We start from the raw sequence: 18,720 nt of genomic DNA, 5'->3' as shown, positions 1-18,720 counted from the left end.
TTAACAACTTTTTATTATTTTACCTCCTTTCTTATCATTTTATTTCATTTTATTTGTTATTTACTGTTTAATAGTGGTTTGCTGCTTTTAATGTTGATGTAAAGCACTTTGAATTACCTTGTGTTGAATTGTGCTATACTAATAAACCTGCCTTGCCTTCCAAGTTACTGTTCAGGAAAGGAAAAACACAAGAGTGAAAGCAGGCTGAAGTTCCTCCAGACATAAAGGCGAGTCGATATGAAGGAATGTCTTCGGCTTTGTTGTCATGCCGATGGGAGAGAAACAGCCTGTATTGATCTCTAGCATCTCATGTTGACTGCTCATTTCTCGGCTGCGACAAGTGAACGGTTTCTTTGTCTGCCTGCAGACTGGGAGGAATATCACAAACGTATTATTGCTCCGTGTTTACTGCAGTGTTATTAGATGCAGAGGTGTTCTTGGTGTCGTTGGAACATCACAGGTTGAGAAAGTGAAACTCTCCGGCGTCCTCGGGCCCTCAAACGTTCCTGACACGTCCCTCTGCAGGAAGAAGACTCCAGACTGAAGAGCAGAAAAGCTTTTCTGTTAATCTCAATTGCTACCACTGCATTGGAACAAAAACATAAGTAGCATCCCTCATTTATGTGTTTCTTCTTCTCTTTCTCCTTTATGTAGCAAGGAATGTGCACCACCAGAGGTGTCAAAAGTATTCACATTCATTACTCAGGTAGAAGTATAGATACTAGAGTTTAAAAATACTCCTGTAGAAGTTGAAGTATCAACTCAAGTTTTTTACTCAAGTAAAAGTATAAAAGTACTGGTTTCAAAACTACTTAAAGTATAAAAGTAAAAGTAATGTAAGTAATGTAAGTAATGTAATGTAAAAAAAAGCCATTAAGGACAAAAGCCATTGAAAATGAATGCATCTTAGTATATTGCAAATATATTAAAGAACCATATATGTGTACTATTGAGCATTAACATGTGTTTCAGAGAGCAGGAGATATGATGACTAGTTGCCTATAAGTATTGTAATGGTGCAAAAAGTCAAACTTCAGAGGCATGTTATCATTTATCCTAACCTTTATTGGAATGTACATCCAAGTTTAGTTGCAGGAATCTGAGGGAACGGATGTAAGAACAAAACTGGACAAGAACATCTGAAACAACCACAACCAAATTCACTCTATCCGGATGGAGCAATTTAACTTGATAGTTTTTTTTTAAAGGCCGAAATGAACTAGAGTAACGAGGCTGTTTTTAAAATGTAAGGAGTAAAAAGTACAGATAATTGCTTGAAAATGTAAGGAGTAAAAGTAAAAAGTCGTCTGAAAAATAATTACTCCAGTGAAGTATATATAACCAAAATTTCTACTTAAGTAAGGTAAAGAAGTATTTGTACTTCGTTACTTGACACCTCTGCGCACCACCGCCACCCTGCAGCTGTGTTACTGGTTCTGACTTCAGACATCATCCTCGATCTGAAAGCAGGCGCGTAGCCAGTAATAGACCTGGGTGGCAACTTTGATCAAAATACATGTTACACATAAACATATTCTAAAAAATTATATGAGAAAAGGTATAAATATAAACGTGATTTGTTGTTGACTTGTGTTCAGCCTTTTTTTCTTTTCTTCTGATTAAAACAGAACTTTTGAAACAAGTTGTAGGATCCTCGGGACATAATTGATTGCTCTGGTTCCGATAGATTGAGCTGCCTTTAGCCAGCAAGCTAGCTGGTGTTGCAGCTGACTTTATCGCCACAACAACGGCTAAACAGAGTTCACTGATTAGTTATTTAAAAAAAACTACACTTGAAGAAGACACACCACTGTAAAATGTTCTGTAAAATGTGCAGACGTTTCCCTAGCGGAACTGATGCCCTTTAATATGTCTATTTGTCATGTTTTCTGCTTAAAAGTTTTTATAAATCTGCTTTTTCTGGGACAATATGGCCCACCCATTTTTATCCTGGCCCACCCAAATAAATATTTCTGCCTACACCACTGTCTGAAAGTCTTAATGTGGCTCTGTCAAACTGCTGGTACGCTTTGTCAATACTATCTGATAGTGTAGTTCAGTGACACGTCCCTGTTTTTGTTGATGTGAAATATGGTTCTCCCTCTCGTGCTTCTTTGCTTCGGGGAGGTGAAAGGAGAGGTTCCTTGAGCTCCTCTTCTGTGATGCTTATCAGATGTTTCTCTGATGCAGAGTTCAGCCCGAACGAGGTGCGGTGAACAATGAAAGCCGAGCAGCCGACTGCTGCGACGGAGGAGGAATGTGGGTCGTGTCTTGTCTCGTTGATGTTTCACCGAACACAGCACCCTGGGGTGAGCAGGCCGGGGCTACAGGTGCGTCGCAGAAACATCCTTCAGTTCTCAAATCTTATTTTTGTTCATAAATGTTTGGAGATCAGAGTTTAAACCTTTCCCCCGGTGCTGCATGACTCTTTATTAAGTATTTTGGAGCCCCTCAGGGCCCGGTCTGGATTCATCCCACACCACGGCGGAGTTGAGATAAATCGATAAAGATTTCATCCAAGTTTCGGCGTCGATTCATGAGCTTTTACAAAAATGTGTAATTTAACATGAAGGAAGGGCTTTTTTTAAATATTTTTATTGAAAAAGAACATAGGAGGGGGCCTCCTGCTCGCTTCCCTGACGCCCCGGTCTGACCTCACCCCTCATTGCAATACCGGTATATAGATTACCAATTTTAATTCTAATAATTATTCTTGGCATTATCATGATGTATTGTTTCATAGTTTATTATTATATTAAGTTATGAAATCTCATGGGATGTTAATCTATAGTATTATTATATTGTTATATATAATAGTATGGTGATATAATTTGGTTATATGTTATAATATTTTATAAAAATGATGTTATATTAGGATATTACTATATTATTATTCTATATTATATCATGCTACACCACTCTATATGATAATTATCTATTTGTTTAACTTATTTACTCTCGAATTAATATTGTCAATTTATGTATCTACTTTCATCACCTTATCTACACACACACACACAAAACTGATGTCGTCTTTTGTTGTTGTTTGCACTGTATGTTAATGAATAAAAAAAAAAAGAAAAAGAACATAGGACAATTGAATTACAATTTACATTTTTCCGTTCAAAAAATACATACAGGTATATGCATATGTACATATAGTATATGTATACTATGTATGTATACTAAAGATATACATACAAACACATGAAAACTTCAAAGAAAAAGGGAATACAATAGGAAATAATACAGTTAAATTGTGAAAAATGAACAATGAACTAACAAACTACCTTCCCTCCCGCCCGCCCACCTCTCCCACCTCTCCCACCACTCCTACGGCTCATCATGACAACAATAATACTGGTTACTCATGTATTCCAAAGTACAACACACTCAGTTGGGCAGTACCTCTACATTTGTAAAATAAGAAATAAAGGGTTGCCATTGTGAAAAAACTTGTACATCCTCTCAATGTATACTTAATTTTCTCCAGTTTTAAGGAAAAACATTGTGTCTTTAAGCCACCGAGAAATGGAAGGATATTTAGCAGATTTCCAATGCAACAGTAAATAACGTCTTGCTAGTAAGGATGTATAAGGGATAATATCATTTTGTAAAGAATTTAGCGCAAGCGAGGGATCAGGAATTCCAAAAATAGCAATCAACGGGCGAGGCTGCAGATTTACTTGAAGAACAGTGGACATATAAATAGACAATAATAATAATAACTAGAAAATTTCATGAAATTTTGATATGGGCATGCCCTACTGCCCATTCGACCCCTCTCGCTGCTTTGGTTTAGGGCTGGTTGTGTTCGGGGTGGTTCTATGTCAGTTTGAGGTGTTTACGGTTGTATTGCATTCATTCCTAGTTATTAAAGGTGTGCGCTTTTTGGCGTCTAGCGCCCCCCACGGTGACACTTTTGACTGAAAAAAGTAATGCCCATCGAGGCAACATGGAGACGCATCTAACGATGTATGCCATGCATGGGTGCACGTTGCGGTTCAGGCTACATTAATGGATAGGTTTTTGTTTCACCGTGGTAAAAAAAACCATCCGAATGAATGGGGCCATTTGGCATGGATTTTGACATAAAATTTCCTTAAATACCAGCTTCATGAAATTTGAATATGTTGACGGCCACAGCGTGCCGAGTCGGGGAACATTTGTACGATGTCTCTACGATAATCTGTCGCCTAGCAACAAGCGTCCAAAGTCAAATGGAAATTAAAAAAAAAAATGAAAGGTCAATATCGCAAAAATGTTAATAATTGGCATAATGAGCTTGTACGGCCCGTTAGTGCCAATCGGGCCGAGTGTTTGAAAGTTTGAACGATGTCTCTACGATAAAGTTCGACCGAGCAATAAGCGTCTGAATTTTTGCCTTTTTTTTTGCTTTATGGCATCTAGCGTTGCCACGGTAACACTTTTGACTAAGAAAAGTAATGCCCATCGAGGCACGATGGAGACGCATCCAACGATATATGCCATGCATGGGTGCACATTCCGGTTCGGGCAGCATTAACAGATTGTTTATTCACATGGTCCCCCATACAAATGCATTGGTTTTTGTTGCCATGATAACAAGCCCCATAGGATAGAATGGGACAATTTTGCTTTAATATCTCTAAAGCTGTAAACGACAGCGTAATGACACCTCAGTATGTTGTAGTCCACATGAAGCTGAGTCTTTTAACGTTGGAACCAAGTCTCTGCGATACCGCGTTGCCGCGCAACAAGCATCCGAAGTTCCGTTAGCATGAAAATGAACAATGTGGAATATCTCAAAAACCGTAATAGCAAGCATGACGAGACTAAAATATGTTGCAGTACAAAGCGTCCCGGGTTGGTCAATGTTGTAATGATGTCTGTACGATAAACCGTTGCCTAGCAACAAGCGTCCAAAATAAAAGTGATTTTTTTTTTTAAATTGAAAGTTAAATATCGCAAAAACCGTAATAACTAGCATGATGAAGTTGTATGGTCCTTTAAAGACTATCGGGCCGAGTGTTTCAAAGTTTGAACGATGTCTCTACGATAAAGTTCGGCCGAGCAATAAGCGCGGGAATTTTCGCCTTTTTTTTTGCTTTTTGGCATCTAGCGTTGCCACGGTAACCCCTATTACTGAGAAAAGTAATACCCATCGAATCACGATGGAGACGCATCCAACGATGTATGCCATGCATGGGTGCACGTTGCGGTTCGGGCCGTATTAACGGACGAAAAAAAGTGCGGAATAATAAGAATAATAACTAGAAAATTTCTGGAAATTTTGATATGGGCATGCCCTACTGCCCATTCGTCCCCTCTCGCCGCTTTGGTTTGGGGCTGTAGTGGTTGTGTTCGGGGTGGTTCTATGTCAGTTTGAGGTATTTTTACGCTTGTATTTCATTCATTCCTGTGCTCCCAATAGTTATTAATGGGGCGCGCTTTTTGGCATCTAGCGTTGACACGGTAACGCTTTTGACTGAGAATAGTAATGCCCATCGAGGCAAGATGGAGACGCATGTAACGATGTATGCCGTGCATGAGTGCACGTTCTGGTTCAGGCTACGTTAACGGATAGGTTTTTTTTTTTCACCATGGTACAAAACCCCATCCGAATGAATGGGGCCATTTGGCCTGGATTTTGACATAAAATTTCCTTAAATCCCAGCTTCATGAGATTTGTGTATGTTGAAGTCCACAGCGTGCCGAGTCAGGGGACATTTGTACGATGTCTCTACGATAATCTGTTGCCTAGCAACAAGCGTCCAAAGTCAAATGGAAATAAAAAAGAAAAATGAAAGGTCAATATCGCAAAAATTGTAATAATTGGCATAATGAGCTTGTAGGGTCCGTTAGTGCCAATCGGGCCGAGTGTTTGAAAGTTTGAACGATGTCTCTACGATAAAGTTCGACCGAGCAATAAGCGTCTGAATTTTTGCCTTTTTTTTTGCTTTTTGGCGTCTAGCGTTGCCACGGTAACACTTTTGACTGAGAAAAGTAATGCTCATTGAGGCACGATGGAGACGCATCCAACGATGTATGCCATGCATGGGTGCACGTTCCGGTTCGGGCAGCATTAACAGATTGTTTATTCACATGGTCCCCCATACAAATGCATTGGTTTTTGTTGCCATGGTAACAAGCCCCATAGGATAGAATGGGACAATTTGGCTTTAATATCTCAAAAGCTGTAAACGACAGCGTAATGAGACCTCAGTATGTTGTAGTCCACATGAAGCTGAGTCTTTTAAGGTTGGAACCAAGTCTCTGCGATACCGCGTTGCCGCGCAACAAGCATCCGAAGTTCCGTTAGCATCAAAATGAACAATGTGGAATATCTCAAAAACCGTAATAGCAAGCATGACGAGACTAAAATATGTTGCAGTACAAAGCGTCCCGGGTTGGTCAATGTTGTAATGATGTCTGTACGATAAACCGTTGCCTAGCAACAAGCGTCCAAAATAAAAGTGATTTTTTTTTTAAATTGAAAGTTAAATATCGCAAAAACCGTAATAACTAGCATGATGAAGTTGTATGGTCCTTTAAAGACTATCGGGCCGAGTGTTTCAAAGTTTGAACGATGTCTTTACGATAAAGTTCGGCCGAGCAATAAGCGCGGGAATTTTCGCCTTTTTTTTTGCTTTTTGGCATCTAGCGTTGCCACGGTAACCCCTATTACTGAGAAAAGTAATACCCATCGAATCACGATGGAGACGCATCCAACGATGTATGCCATGTATGGGTGCACGTTGCGGTTCGGGCCGTATTAACGGACGAAAAAAAGTGCGGAATAATAAGAATAATAATAACTAGAAAATTTCTGGAAATTTTGATATGGGCATGCCCTACCGTCCATTCGTCCCCACTTGCTGCTTTGGTTTGGGGCTGTAGTGGTTGTGTTTAGGGTGGTTCTATGTCAGTTTGAGGTGTTTTTACGCTTGTATTTCATTAATTCCTGTGCTCCCAATAGTTATTAATGGGGCGTGCTTTTTGGCATCTAGCGTTGCCACGGTAACGCTTTTGACTGAGAATAGTAATGCCCATCGAGGCAAGATGGAGACGCATCTAACGATGTATGCCGTGCATGGGTGCATGTTCCGGTTCAGGCTACGTTAACGGATAGGTTTTTTTTTCACCGTGGTACAAAACCCCATCCGAATGAATGGGGCCATTTGGCCTGGATTTTGACATAAAATTTCCTTAAATCCCAGCTTCATGAAATTTGAGTATGTTGAAGTCCACAGCGTGCCGAGTCGGGAAACATTTGTACGATGTCTCTACGATAACCTGTTGCCTAGCAACAAGCGTCCAAAGTCAAACGGAAAAAAAAAAAAAATTAAAGGTCAATATCACAAAAACTGTAATACTTGGCATAATAAGGTTGTACGTTCGGTTAGGGACAATCGGGCCGAGTGTTTGAAAGTTTGAACGATGTCTCTACGATAAAGTTCGGCCGAGCAATAAGCGCGGGAATTTTCGCCTTTTTTTTTGCTTTTTGGCAACTAGCGTTGCCACGGTAACCCCTATTACGGAGAAAAGTAATGCCCATCGAGGCATGATGGAGACGCATCCAACGATGTATGCCATGCATGGGTGCACGTTCCGGTTCGGGCCGTATTAACGGACGAAAAAAAGTGCGGAATAATAAGAAAAGGGAAACCTTTTCTAGATACTAATATATCGCCTTCATTTTCATGTTTTTCCTCGTTTTTCCGGCCGTGTTTTAATTTTTGGGGATTTTTTTTTTCCACATCCGAGCGGGGTCATGCTGTACACCCGCTGGTGCGCAGTGGGACTTTTGTGACTTTAGCTTGTTAGCAAAATGCTAGCAACATTGCCCTTTGGGCCATTCTGGACGATTGCAATATGGTCATGCCACTACTTGGCATGCCCATAATAAGAAAAGGGAAACCTTTTCTAGATACTAATATATCGCCTTCATTTTCATGTTTTTCCTCATTTTTTCGGGCGTGTTTTATTTTTTGGGGATTTTTTTTTTCCACATCCGAGCGGGGTCATGCTGTACACCCGCTGGTGTGACGTGGGACTTTTGCGACTTTAGCTTGTTAGCAACATTGCACTTTGGGCCATTCTGGACGATTGCAATATGGTCATGCCATTACTTGGCATGCCCATAACTAGAAAATTTCTGGAAATTTTGATATGGGCATGCCCTACCGCCCATTCGTCCCCTCTTGCTGCTTTGGTTTGGGGCTGCAGTGGTTGTGTTTAGGGTGGTTCTATGTCAGTTTGAGGTGTTTTTACGCTTGTATTTCATTCATTCCTGTGCTCCCAATAGTTATTAATGGGGCGCGCTTTTTGGCGTCTAGCGTTGCCACGGTAACGCTTTTGACTGAGAATAGTAATGCCCATCGAGGCAAGATGGAGACGCATCTAACGATGTATGCCGTGCATGGGTGCATGTTCCGGTTCAGGCTATGTTAACGGATAGGTTTTTTTTTTCACCGTGGTACAAAACCCCATCCGAATGAATGGGGCCATTTGGCCTGGATTTTGACAAAAAAATTCCTTAAATCACAGCTTCATGAAATTTGAATATGTTGAATTCCACAGCGTGCCGAGTCGGGGAACATTTGTATGATGTCTCTACGATAACCTGTTGCCTAGCAACAAGCGTCCAAAGTTAAACAGAAATAAAAAAAGACCTGAAAGGTAAATATCGCAAAAACTGTAATACTTGGCATAATGAGGTTGTAGGGTCTGTTAGTGCCAATCGGGCTGAGTGTTTGAAAGTTTCAACGATGTCTCTACGATAAAGTCCGGCCGAGCAATAAGCGTCCGAATTTTTGCCTTTTCTTTTGCTTTTTGGCGTCTAGCGTTGCCACGGTAACACTTTTTACTGAGAAAAGTAATGCCCATCGAGGAACGATGGAGACGCATCCAACGATGTATGCCATGTATGGGTGCATGTTCCGGTTCAGGCTATGTTAAAGGATAGGTTTTTTTTTCACCATGGTACAAAACCCCATCCGAATGAATGGGGCCATTTGGCCTGGATTTTGACATAAAATTTCCTTAAATCCCAGCTTCATGAAATTTGAGTATGTTGAAGTCCACAGCGTGCCGAGTCGGGAAACATTTGTACGATGTCTCTACGATAACCTGTTGCCTAGCAACAAGCGTCCAAAGTCAAACGGAAAAAAAAAAAAAAATGAAAGGTCAATATCACAGAAACTGTAATACTTGGCATAATGAGCTTGTACGTACCGTTAGGGACAATCGGGCCGAGTGTTTGAAAGTTTGAACGATGTCTCTACGATAAAGTTCGGCCGAGCAATAAGCGTGGGAATTTTCGCCTTTTTTTTTGCTTTTTGGCAACTAGCGTTGCCACGGTAACCCCTATTACGGAGAAAAGTAATGCCCATCGAGGCATGATGGAGACGCATCCAACGATGTATGCCATGCATGGGTGCACGTTCCGGTTCGGCCCGTATTAACGGACGAAAAAAAGTGCGGAATAAGAATAATAACTAGAAAATTTCTGGAAATTTTGATATGGGCATGCCCTACCGCCCATTCGTCCCCTCTCGCTGCTTTGGTTTGGGGCTGTAGTGTTTGTGTTCGGGGGGGTTCTATGTCAGTTTGAGGTGTTTTTACGCTTGTATTTCATTCATTCCTGTGCTCCCAATAGTTATTAATGGGGCGCGCTTTTTGGCATCTAGCGTTGCCACGGTAACGCTTTTGACTGAGAATAGTAATGCCCATCGAGGCAAGATGGAGACGCATCTAACGATGTACGCCGTGCATGGGTGCATGTTCCGGTTCAGGCTACGTTAACGGATAGGTTTTTTTTTTCACCATGGTACAAAATCCCATCCGAATGAATGGGGCCCTTTGGCCTGGATTTTGACATAAAATTTCCTTAAATCCCAGCTTCATGAAATTTGAGTATGTTGAAGTCCACAGCGTGCCGAGTGGGGAAACATTTGTACGATGTCTCTACGATAACCTGTTACCTAGCAACAAGCGTCCAAAGTCAAATGGAAATTAAAAAAAAAAAAGAAAGGTCAATATCGCAAAAACTTAAAAAATTGGCATAATGAGGTTCTAGGATCCGTATGTGCCAATCAGGCCGAGTGTTTGAAAGTTTGAACGATGTCTCTACGATAAAGTCCGGCCGAGCAATAAGCGTCTGAATTTTCGCCTTTTTTTTTGCTTTTTGGCATCTAGCGTTGCCACGGTAACACTTTTGACTGAAAAAAGTAATGCACATTAAGGCACGATGGAGACGCATCCAACGATATATGCCATGCATGGGTGTGCGTTCTGGTTCGGGCAGCATTAGCAGATTGTTTATTCACATGGTCCCCCATACAAATGCATTGGTTTTTGTTGCCATGGTAACAAGCCCCATAGGATAGAATGGGACAATTTGGCTTCAATATCTCAAAAGCTGTAAACGACAGCGTAATGAGACCTCAGTATGTTGTAGTCCACATCAGGCTGAGTCTTTTAACGTTGGAACCAAGTCTCTACGAAACTGCGTTGCCGCGCAACAAGCATCCGAAGTTCCGTTAGCATCAAAATAAACAATGTGGAATATCTCAAAAACCATAATAGCAAGCATGACGAGACTAAAATATGTTGCAGTACAAAGCGTCCCGGGTTTGTCAATGTTGTAATGATGTCTGTACGATAAACCGTTGCCTAGCAACAAGCGTCCAAAATAAAAGTGATTTTTTTTTTAAATTGAAAGTTAAATATCGCAAAAACCGTAATAACTAGCATGATGAAGTTTTATGGTCCTTTAGTGACTATCGGGCCGAGTGTTTGAAAGTTTGAACGATGTCTCTACGATAAAGTTCGGCCGAGCAATAAGCGTGGGAATTTTCGCCTTTTTTTTTGCTTTTTGGCAACTAGCGTTGCCACGGTAACCCCTATTACGGAGAAAAGTAATGCCCATCGAGGCAAGATGGAGACGCATCCAAAGATGTATGGCATGCATGGGTGCACGTTGCGGTTCGGGCCGCATTAACGGACGAAAAAAAGTGCGGAATAAGAATAATAATAATAATAATAATAATAATAAGAAAAGGGAAACCTTTCTAGATACTAATTTAACGCCTTCATTTTTCAGGTTTTCTCGGCCGTGTTTCATTTTTTGGGGATTTTTTTTTTCCACAACAGAGCGGGGTCATGCTTTACACCCGCTGGTGCGCAGTGGGACCTTTGCGACTTTAGCATGTTAGCGAAACGCTAGCAACATTGCCTTTTGGGCCATTCTGGACGATTGCAATATGGTCATGCCACTACTTGGCATGCCCATAATAAGAAAAGGGAAACCTTTTCTAGATACTAATATATCGCCTTCATTTTCATGTTTTTCCTCGTTTTTCCGGCCGTGTTTTAGTTTTTGGGGATTTTTTTTTTCCACATCCGAGCGGGGTCATGCTGTACACCCGCTGGTGCGCAGTGGGACTTTTGCGACTTTAGCTTGTTAGCAACATTGCCTTTTGGGCCATTCTGGACGATTGCAATATGGTCATGCCATTACTTGGCATGCCCATAATAAAAAAAGGGAAACCTTTCTAGATACTAATTTAACGCCTTCATTTTTCAGGTTTTCTCGGCCGTGTTTCATTTTTTGGGGATTTTTTTTTTCCACAACAGAGCGGTGTCATGCTTTACACCCGCTGGTGCGCAGTGGGACCTTTGCGACTTTAGCATGTTAGCGAAACGCTAGCAACATTGCCTTTTGGGCCATTCTGGACGATTGCAATATGGTCATGCCACTACTTGGCATGCCCATAATAACACAATCATATGCTGGAACAACGCACCTTCCAATAATCATGTCTACCTCATACTGCTGCACCTTTCACTTTAAAAAATTGTATATATGTTAATAAGAGCTGTCATTTGTCTATTACCTATTTACTGTACAGTGAGTGAAAATAACCGAGTCAAATTCCATGTCTTGTCTGACCTGACTTGGTCAAATAAACAGGATTCTGATTCTGATAATGGAAAAATAGCCAGTCCAAAGACGATTCAGCTCAGGGCAAAGAAAAAACATATGGCTGTGGTGACAGGGAGAGCCATGGCACTTATGAAGGAAGGGCTTTTAGTAATTTTAGTCCAATCAACCAGATTTCTGGAGCTCAGTGTTCGACGAAAGCGACATAAATATAGCAGACTTATTAACATGTGATGAAGATGCTTCGACAGGCAGACCTAGGGAGGCAGATTGTCCGCACCTGTGTCTCGTTATCCCCTGTGTATATCTAGTCTTGTCTCTCCCTTGCTCCTCGCTGGTCCGTACTGTTTGCTCCCTCCACGTTCTCCTCTAGTTTTTGGATCCCTGTTTCTGTTCTGCCTCTTTTCATCCTGCTCAGCAGCGTTTTTGGTTCTTGTTTTTGCTGAATAAATCCTGCTTTTTTGCCAACTCCGGCTCTCCTGCGTTTGGGTCCTCAACAACCACACCTGGACAACAACAGCGTTATTAAAATGCATAAGAATCTTGGTTGGTTAATGGTTAGTGACAGATTACTTTGCTCATTATTATCATTTATTAGAAATATGTCCATAACAAAGACTCCTCAGGTATTATACCAGGAGGATGTTACAGCTCTGACTATCATACTGTAACTATATCACCAGACATGCAACTGGAGGATATTTACCAGTAACAATTATAGAACATTGAAATAGAGATCACTTAAAGGAGCTTGAGGCTCCTTTTAAGAAATGAGACTCTCTAGCGCCACCCTTCACCACGACGGCCGTTGGGGGTACTGCAGCCAACAGTGAAGCCGGCACGGGAGAACGGGGAGAACGCGCATGCAGCGTCATGTGACGTCACATCCACAGCCCAGCGCGGGAAATTCGGGACCGAATTGCAGCACATTTTGCAGCACACAGCCTGTTCAAGGCAAAGGAGAGATACACTAGAGGGATCATTCTTTTTGGTTTGGAACGCTTCATCTGACATTATTACTAGAAAACTTAAAATGTATACGGATTTTTTTCATAAATCCTGCCTCAATCCGGCCTCAAGCTCCTTTAAACAAGCAGCTGCTGAGACTGATCGTCTGACATGCTGGAAATTGAAACATAGTTGGTTATGACTGTTGTTGAATGTATTTTTTTCTTTCTTTTTTCTGTATTAGATCAGTTGTGAAGTGCTAGACTACAAATGAAATGAAATTGTGGACTGCTTTTCACACTTTTTGACGACCTCAGATGAACTCTTAACTGTGCAGTGTTTTGTGTTATATTCTCATTTCACTGTCTTCATTTTGTGCAATGTCTCGGCTTTTTTTTTTGCAGTGTATTTTTAATTTGATATTGGCCCGGTTTCCCAGATCAGTTAAGTAGTTCTTAACAGCGAAAGACTTCTTTCAAACCATCTTAAGGAGCCTGTGAAAGAAGTCTTTCGCTGTTAAGAACTACTTAACTGATCTGGGAAACCGGGCCATTCTCTGTATCTAGTGGAAATGTATTTGGTTTGCTTTTATTATGTTATGTTTAGTACTGCATTATTTTAAAATGTTGGCAGACCCCAGGAAGAATAGCTGCAGTCATGCTGTAGCTAATGGGGATCCTAATTAAACAATTAAAAACAACCGGTCATTTAACTTCTTTTCATCCAACCATCCACACACTGATGAGCTCCTGAGAATTACAGCTGTTCTTTTTCACCTAAATGGCAAACGTTGTTTTTCTTTAACCTCTTAAATCAAAGCTGAAAGTGTTTTTTCCTTTAACTCTTCAGGTGGATAAGTGTTTTTAATGCTAATAATAATATCAAATGCTAGTGCCAGACCCAGACCCAGATGCAGAAGCGAAGCAGCTGGATTCTCTAAGCGGTGACACGAGTTATTCCTGTCACGCGTCTGTTTATTCCACGAGGAAACATTTGTTCTGGGAGAAAAGTAGAAAGCCAGCGTTGGTCAAGTTTAACGTGTCCCCGGCCGGGAGCCCAGAGGAGCTGGCGGGGACAGCGGTGGACGGAACAGTTGAGTAAAAGGTGAGAAGTCACTGGTCTAGACGAGCCGTGTCTATGGGACAAATGTGTTTTTGTTTTCCCAACTAAAAATATACAAAGTTGATGTTATTGCCTTCTGTTAGTGGGAGTTTTTAGCCTCGTCACATGGTTGCGAGATGTGATGACATAAGATGAGTCAAATCAGCCATCGGTGCTTTGAGTCAACAGGAAATGATGTCACAAAGGTGAAACTATTAGTAGAACCATGAAGGACCAAGATTGAAGGCAAGAACATTGTTACTTATTTTGAATTCAAAGAAAATAAATGATGTACTATTGTCAATCTTTATATTTTAGGAAAATTTCACATCCATAAATGTAAATTCCAAAACTCTCCATTATTTAAGTTGTTTTTTATTGAAGTTGATTATTATCTCAAGTCTCTTAAGTTAATTAAAATAAGAAATGTGTATCAATGATGGATATCCATTCTGAGATTTTCACTCATTAAGCTGTCACAAATATAATTCAAATTTTATGCGAGATATTATGAAGTCTGTCACACCAAGGTTTTGTTTCTTTTATATATTTATTTTTTTCTTTTTATTTATTTTATTTTATTTTTTTCAAACTTTTATTTTCTTGTTGTTGATGATGCATGGCTGATTGTGATTGTTGTACATTGTTTGTATATTGCAAACTTTCAATAAAACATAAAAAAAGGAACCATGAAGGACCATCTGTTTCAGAAAGTCAGCTACAAAACAATCTTTTCTGTCAAAATTAAATCTGAAATTGATAAATAAATCAGAACGCAATGTTTTACATAACATTTACAAATGATTTTAAAGAGAAAATAAACTGTTGCAGCCAGTTTTGTGTGTATTTCACCACCATCTTCATCTGATAGAGGGATAATGTTCAACAGAACTCCCAGAAGCCCCAGCACCGAGACTTGAAGCTGCGTATCAGCCTCATCCTAGCGGTGTGTTTTCACCACGTCATCAGTAGCTGCTCCGAGCTGCGACTGCTCAGAACATAAATCACGGTTAATGGGACTGCGACATCACAGACCAGATTCAGGTAGAATCCTCCGTTTATGCCAACTTACCTCCAGATTCTCAGGATTCATTTGCACCTCAGTCTTAAACTGAAGCTGACTCAGTTTGTGGGAGAGGAGCGTTGGGGACGAGTCCGTTGGCCAACTGCACCCTCTTCAAACCAGTTCTTTTGAACAGAGCCATGAAGACATGAATGAAAAGGCAGATGCCCAAAACAACAAGTTTCAAAGAGCATTGCAGTACTTAACAGAGAAAAACAGGGCCCTCCACATTCTTTACTGTTCTCTAGTTCTTCCATATTTCACTTACTGTGCAGAAATTTGGGGCAATAACTATAAAACCAGGTTACACTCATTACTCATACTTCAAAAGAGAGCAATACGATACATTCATAAGGCTAGATATGGAGATCACACTAACTCACTATTCTTACAGTCTAAAGTACTAAAACTCATGGATCTAGTGGCATTTCAATCTGCACAAGTAATGTTTAAAGCAAAAAATCATTCGCTACTGGATAACATTCAGAAATTATTCATTGGGAGGGAAGGGGGTTATAATTTAAGGGGAAACCTAAACTTCAAATCTTTATTCGTGTGTACAACAAAAATAAGTTTTTGTGTCAGTTTGTGTAATTAAACTGTGGAATGGTTTGAATTTGGAGTTAAAAGAATGTACAAACATAAAACAATTTAAGAAGAAATATAAAGAAATGGTTTATTTGAGGTATAAAAGTGAAGACTGTGTTTAAAGATCAGCGGTTGTGTGTTCTGCTATTTTTTCATGTTGTCTTTGTATGTTTATATACTTAGATATACGTATTATATTTATATCATAGTTAGATTATATTTATGATATAGTTTACATCTTGTATTAAACAGGTTATTTTTGTAAAAATTATATATACACCGTAGTTATACAAATTAGTGTATAGTATAAAAATAAATGCAGACATATAATTTATGTTTAGTTGTGGAGAGGGAGTGGCATTAAATAAGTTTATACTTCCTCCCACTCCTTTTTGAACATGTAACTTGAAATATGTGTTTTGATGTTGGTTTTTTTCTTTATGTGGTGGAATGTCCACCTGTATTTGTTTCTTGTCTTTTTTATTGTTTTTTTTCAATGTTCAAAATAAACAAAGTAAACTAAACTAAAACTAAAGAAAATAGGTGTGAGGTATTTTAACCAAACATGTCACAGATGTTTGAGTTCAGGAAACTGTCAGCTGTAAAAACTGTCAAAAAAGAGCACGCCTCCTTTAAAGTGAGATGCACCTTCTAGTTTTATGACTCCTGCTTTTCGTTACAGTCATTTCTAAACCAGTTTTAGCAGATCGTAACACGCTGGTCCAAATCCTGAAGCTCAGACTTAGAAAAAAAAGTCGTTGTTTCAAAGGGGGAAGTATTTAAAAGGTGTTTAGATGGGATGATTCATTAAAAATCTAGCCAAAAAGAAAAGTATGCTGTCACCTGATGAGAATCAAAGCGTGTTTTAAGAGCGCGTCCTCTCTGTGTTACAAGTCTGGACTTATTTCACCTCTCTGCCGTTGCAACAGTCCTTCAGAGACGCGCCCAGATATCTCTCTGCAGCTGTCAGTTTATCCAAACCATTAGTTACGTAACGCTTCATTAACTGCAAAGACAAACCTGCTGATCTTAATACCTCTGAATCTGGTGAAGGAAAAAGAGACGTTTCTATCAACTAAAATATAAATGAAACCATTGAAGAACAAGCAGATACATATCAAGAACTTTAGAAAAATAGGATTCAATTTAATGCATTAAGACATAAATTTAGGTGAATAATTCAAATATTTTCATCACCCCGTTTACAATATCCCATGATTCCTGGTCCTAAATATTTGATACGTTGCTGAGACGGAATCAAAACAATGAAACATAAAAAAAAGATTTACACAATTAAAATTACATTTTTCTCAAAAATGACTGAAAAAAATCAATAAAATTCCTCGATGTATTCATATAAATACAAAAAAGTATTAGTTAGAAAACTACTGGACATAAAGTATAATGATCACTTTGAATGAAAGAAAATACAATCTCTTGTGTTTGTGTCATGTATCAGGTGTCAACACGTGTCCAGATATTTGCACAACCTGTCACAAACAGTTGTTTCACACACGTCTGAGGCGGTTTAAGCTCAAATAAATAAACTAGATGTTGATCAACATTGGAGGTTTGGAAGTAGGTCCTGATGTGGAAAATATGGGCTTTTTCCCTCTTTTTTTTGGACGATTCTGTTGAACCACAAGCCGACAACAATGTTGGACTTTCATGAGTCAACTTTCAGTAAATGAGTTCTTTTTGTGTCAGTTTCATGTTGTTTCTGTGATTTATGTGAGTTTTTCTTGCTTTAATCATCCACGAAGCCGCATTTCAAAGTCCTGCAGCAGGATGGAGCGCAGCTCGCTAGCTGGATGGATGATCTGCAGTTTGCAGGCTCCGCATTAAAACCCTGAGCAGGACTTTTCCTACAAATACAGTTAAAAGGGACGAATGTGCTCTCAGAGCATTTAACCCTCAAACATTTTCCACTGGCACATCTGTGCAGCCCTTCAGATTATAATTGATATGATTTGGCATTATATGAACTTTAAATTTGCTCTCAACTGAAAGGCATTTCCTTAGAAACGAATCAACTGAATGTGACTGAACTGGACTGGATTCAAAGCAGCACTAAAGAACTTTTGGATGGACACGGGAAATCGTTTGATGAACACTGTACGAAAAAAAACGTTGTTTTTACGGAAAAAAACTGGCAGCTGTGGTTGCCAGAATAATACTGTAAAAGATACAGCGGATTGTAAAACACATTACAGAACAACCTGTAAATTTTACAATTTCAAACTGTAATCCTTTACAAAAAAACATCATACAATTTACTGGTCAATTCAACATCCATTTTCAGCCAAATTAGCATGACTATACCTTCATTAAAGCTATTTTCTCCTGTACAATTTACGTGCAGCCATTGCTTATTTTACATCTAATCCCATTAAATTTCACTGGAAAACATCAAAATAGAGGCATTATTAATCGGTAAAAGCCTCATTATAGGACAGTAATTTTATTAAAAGATTGTGTGTTGTGTAATATATATTTTGCAGTATTAATAGCGGTGTTTTATTGTGAAATAAACATCTACATATCATAGAATTCTTTGAGTAATGTCTTCATTAAATGAGTTATTACCAGTTAGACGGACAAACTCTGACACAATGTCAACAAAGATTTTCATCTGTAACATTTACGGTCCTTCACCATTGCTATTTCCCAGTTTTTTACGGTAATTTCTACGGGCTTTTCTTACAGTGAACTTATTAAATACCGCTCTCAATTGTGACTTCTGCTGTGAATTGAAGGGACGCCGATAAACTAAGCTGAACTAACATGAAGGGTTAAAACAAATGGTGTTACATGAGCGATATTATTATGATATACTGTACTTCTAAGTGTCTGCAGGCTGCAGCAGCCTTGGAGGACCTGTGGAATGCACACATCTGTGCCCCCCACCGGATCACCTTCCTGTCGGCCGTTTGAGCCGATATAAGTTTATGTTGCAGATAAAGCAGGACTTGCCGGCTCCTGCTCACATACCTCTGCTCTGGCTGCTCTGAGCCGGTTTCACTTTGACTGCTGCCTTCATTCCTGTTTCATACGTTTGTGGTGCAAATAATGTTTTCATATGTAAATATCATGA

This window comes from Cololabis saira, chromosome 24, assembly GCF_033807715.1.
Source record: "Cololabis saira isolate AMF1-May2022 chromosome 24, fColSai1.1, whole genome shotgun sequence".
In the NCBI taxonomy this organism is placed as follows: domain Eukaryota; kingdom Metazoa; phylum Chordata; class Actinopteri; order Beloniformes; family Belonidae; genus Cololabis; species Cololabis saira.
Note: the sequence above shows the minus strand (reverse complement) of the source record.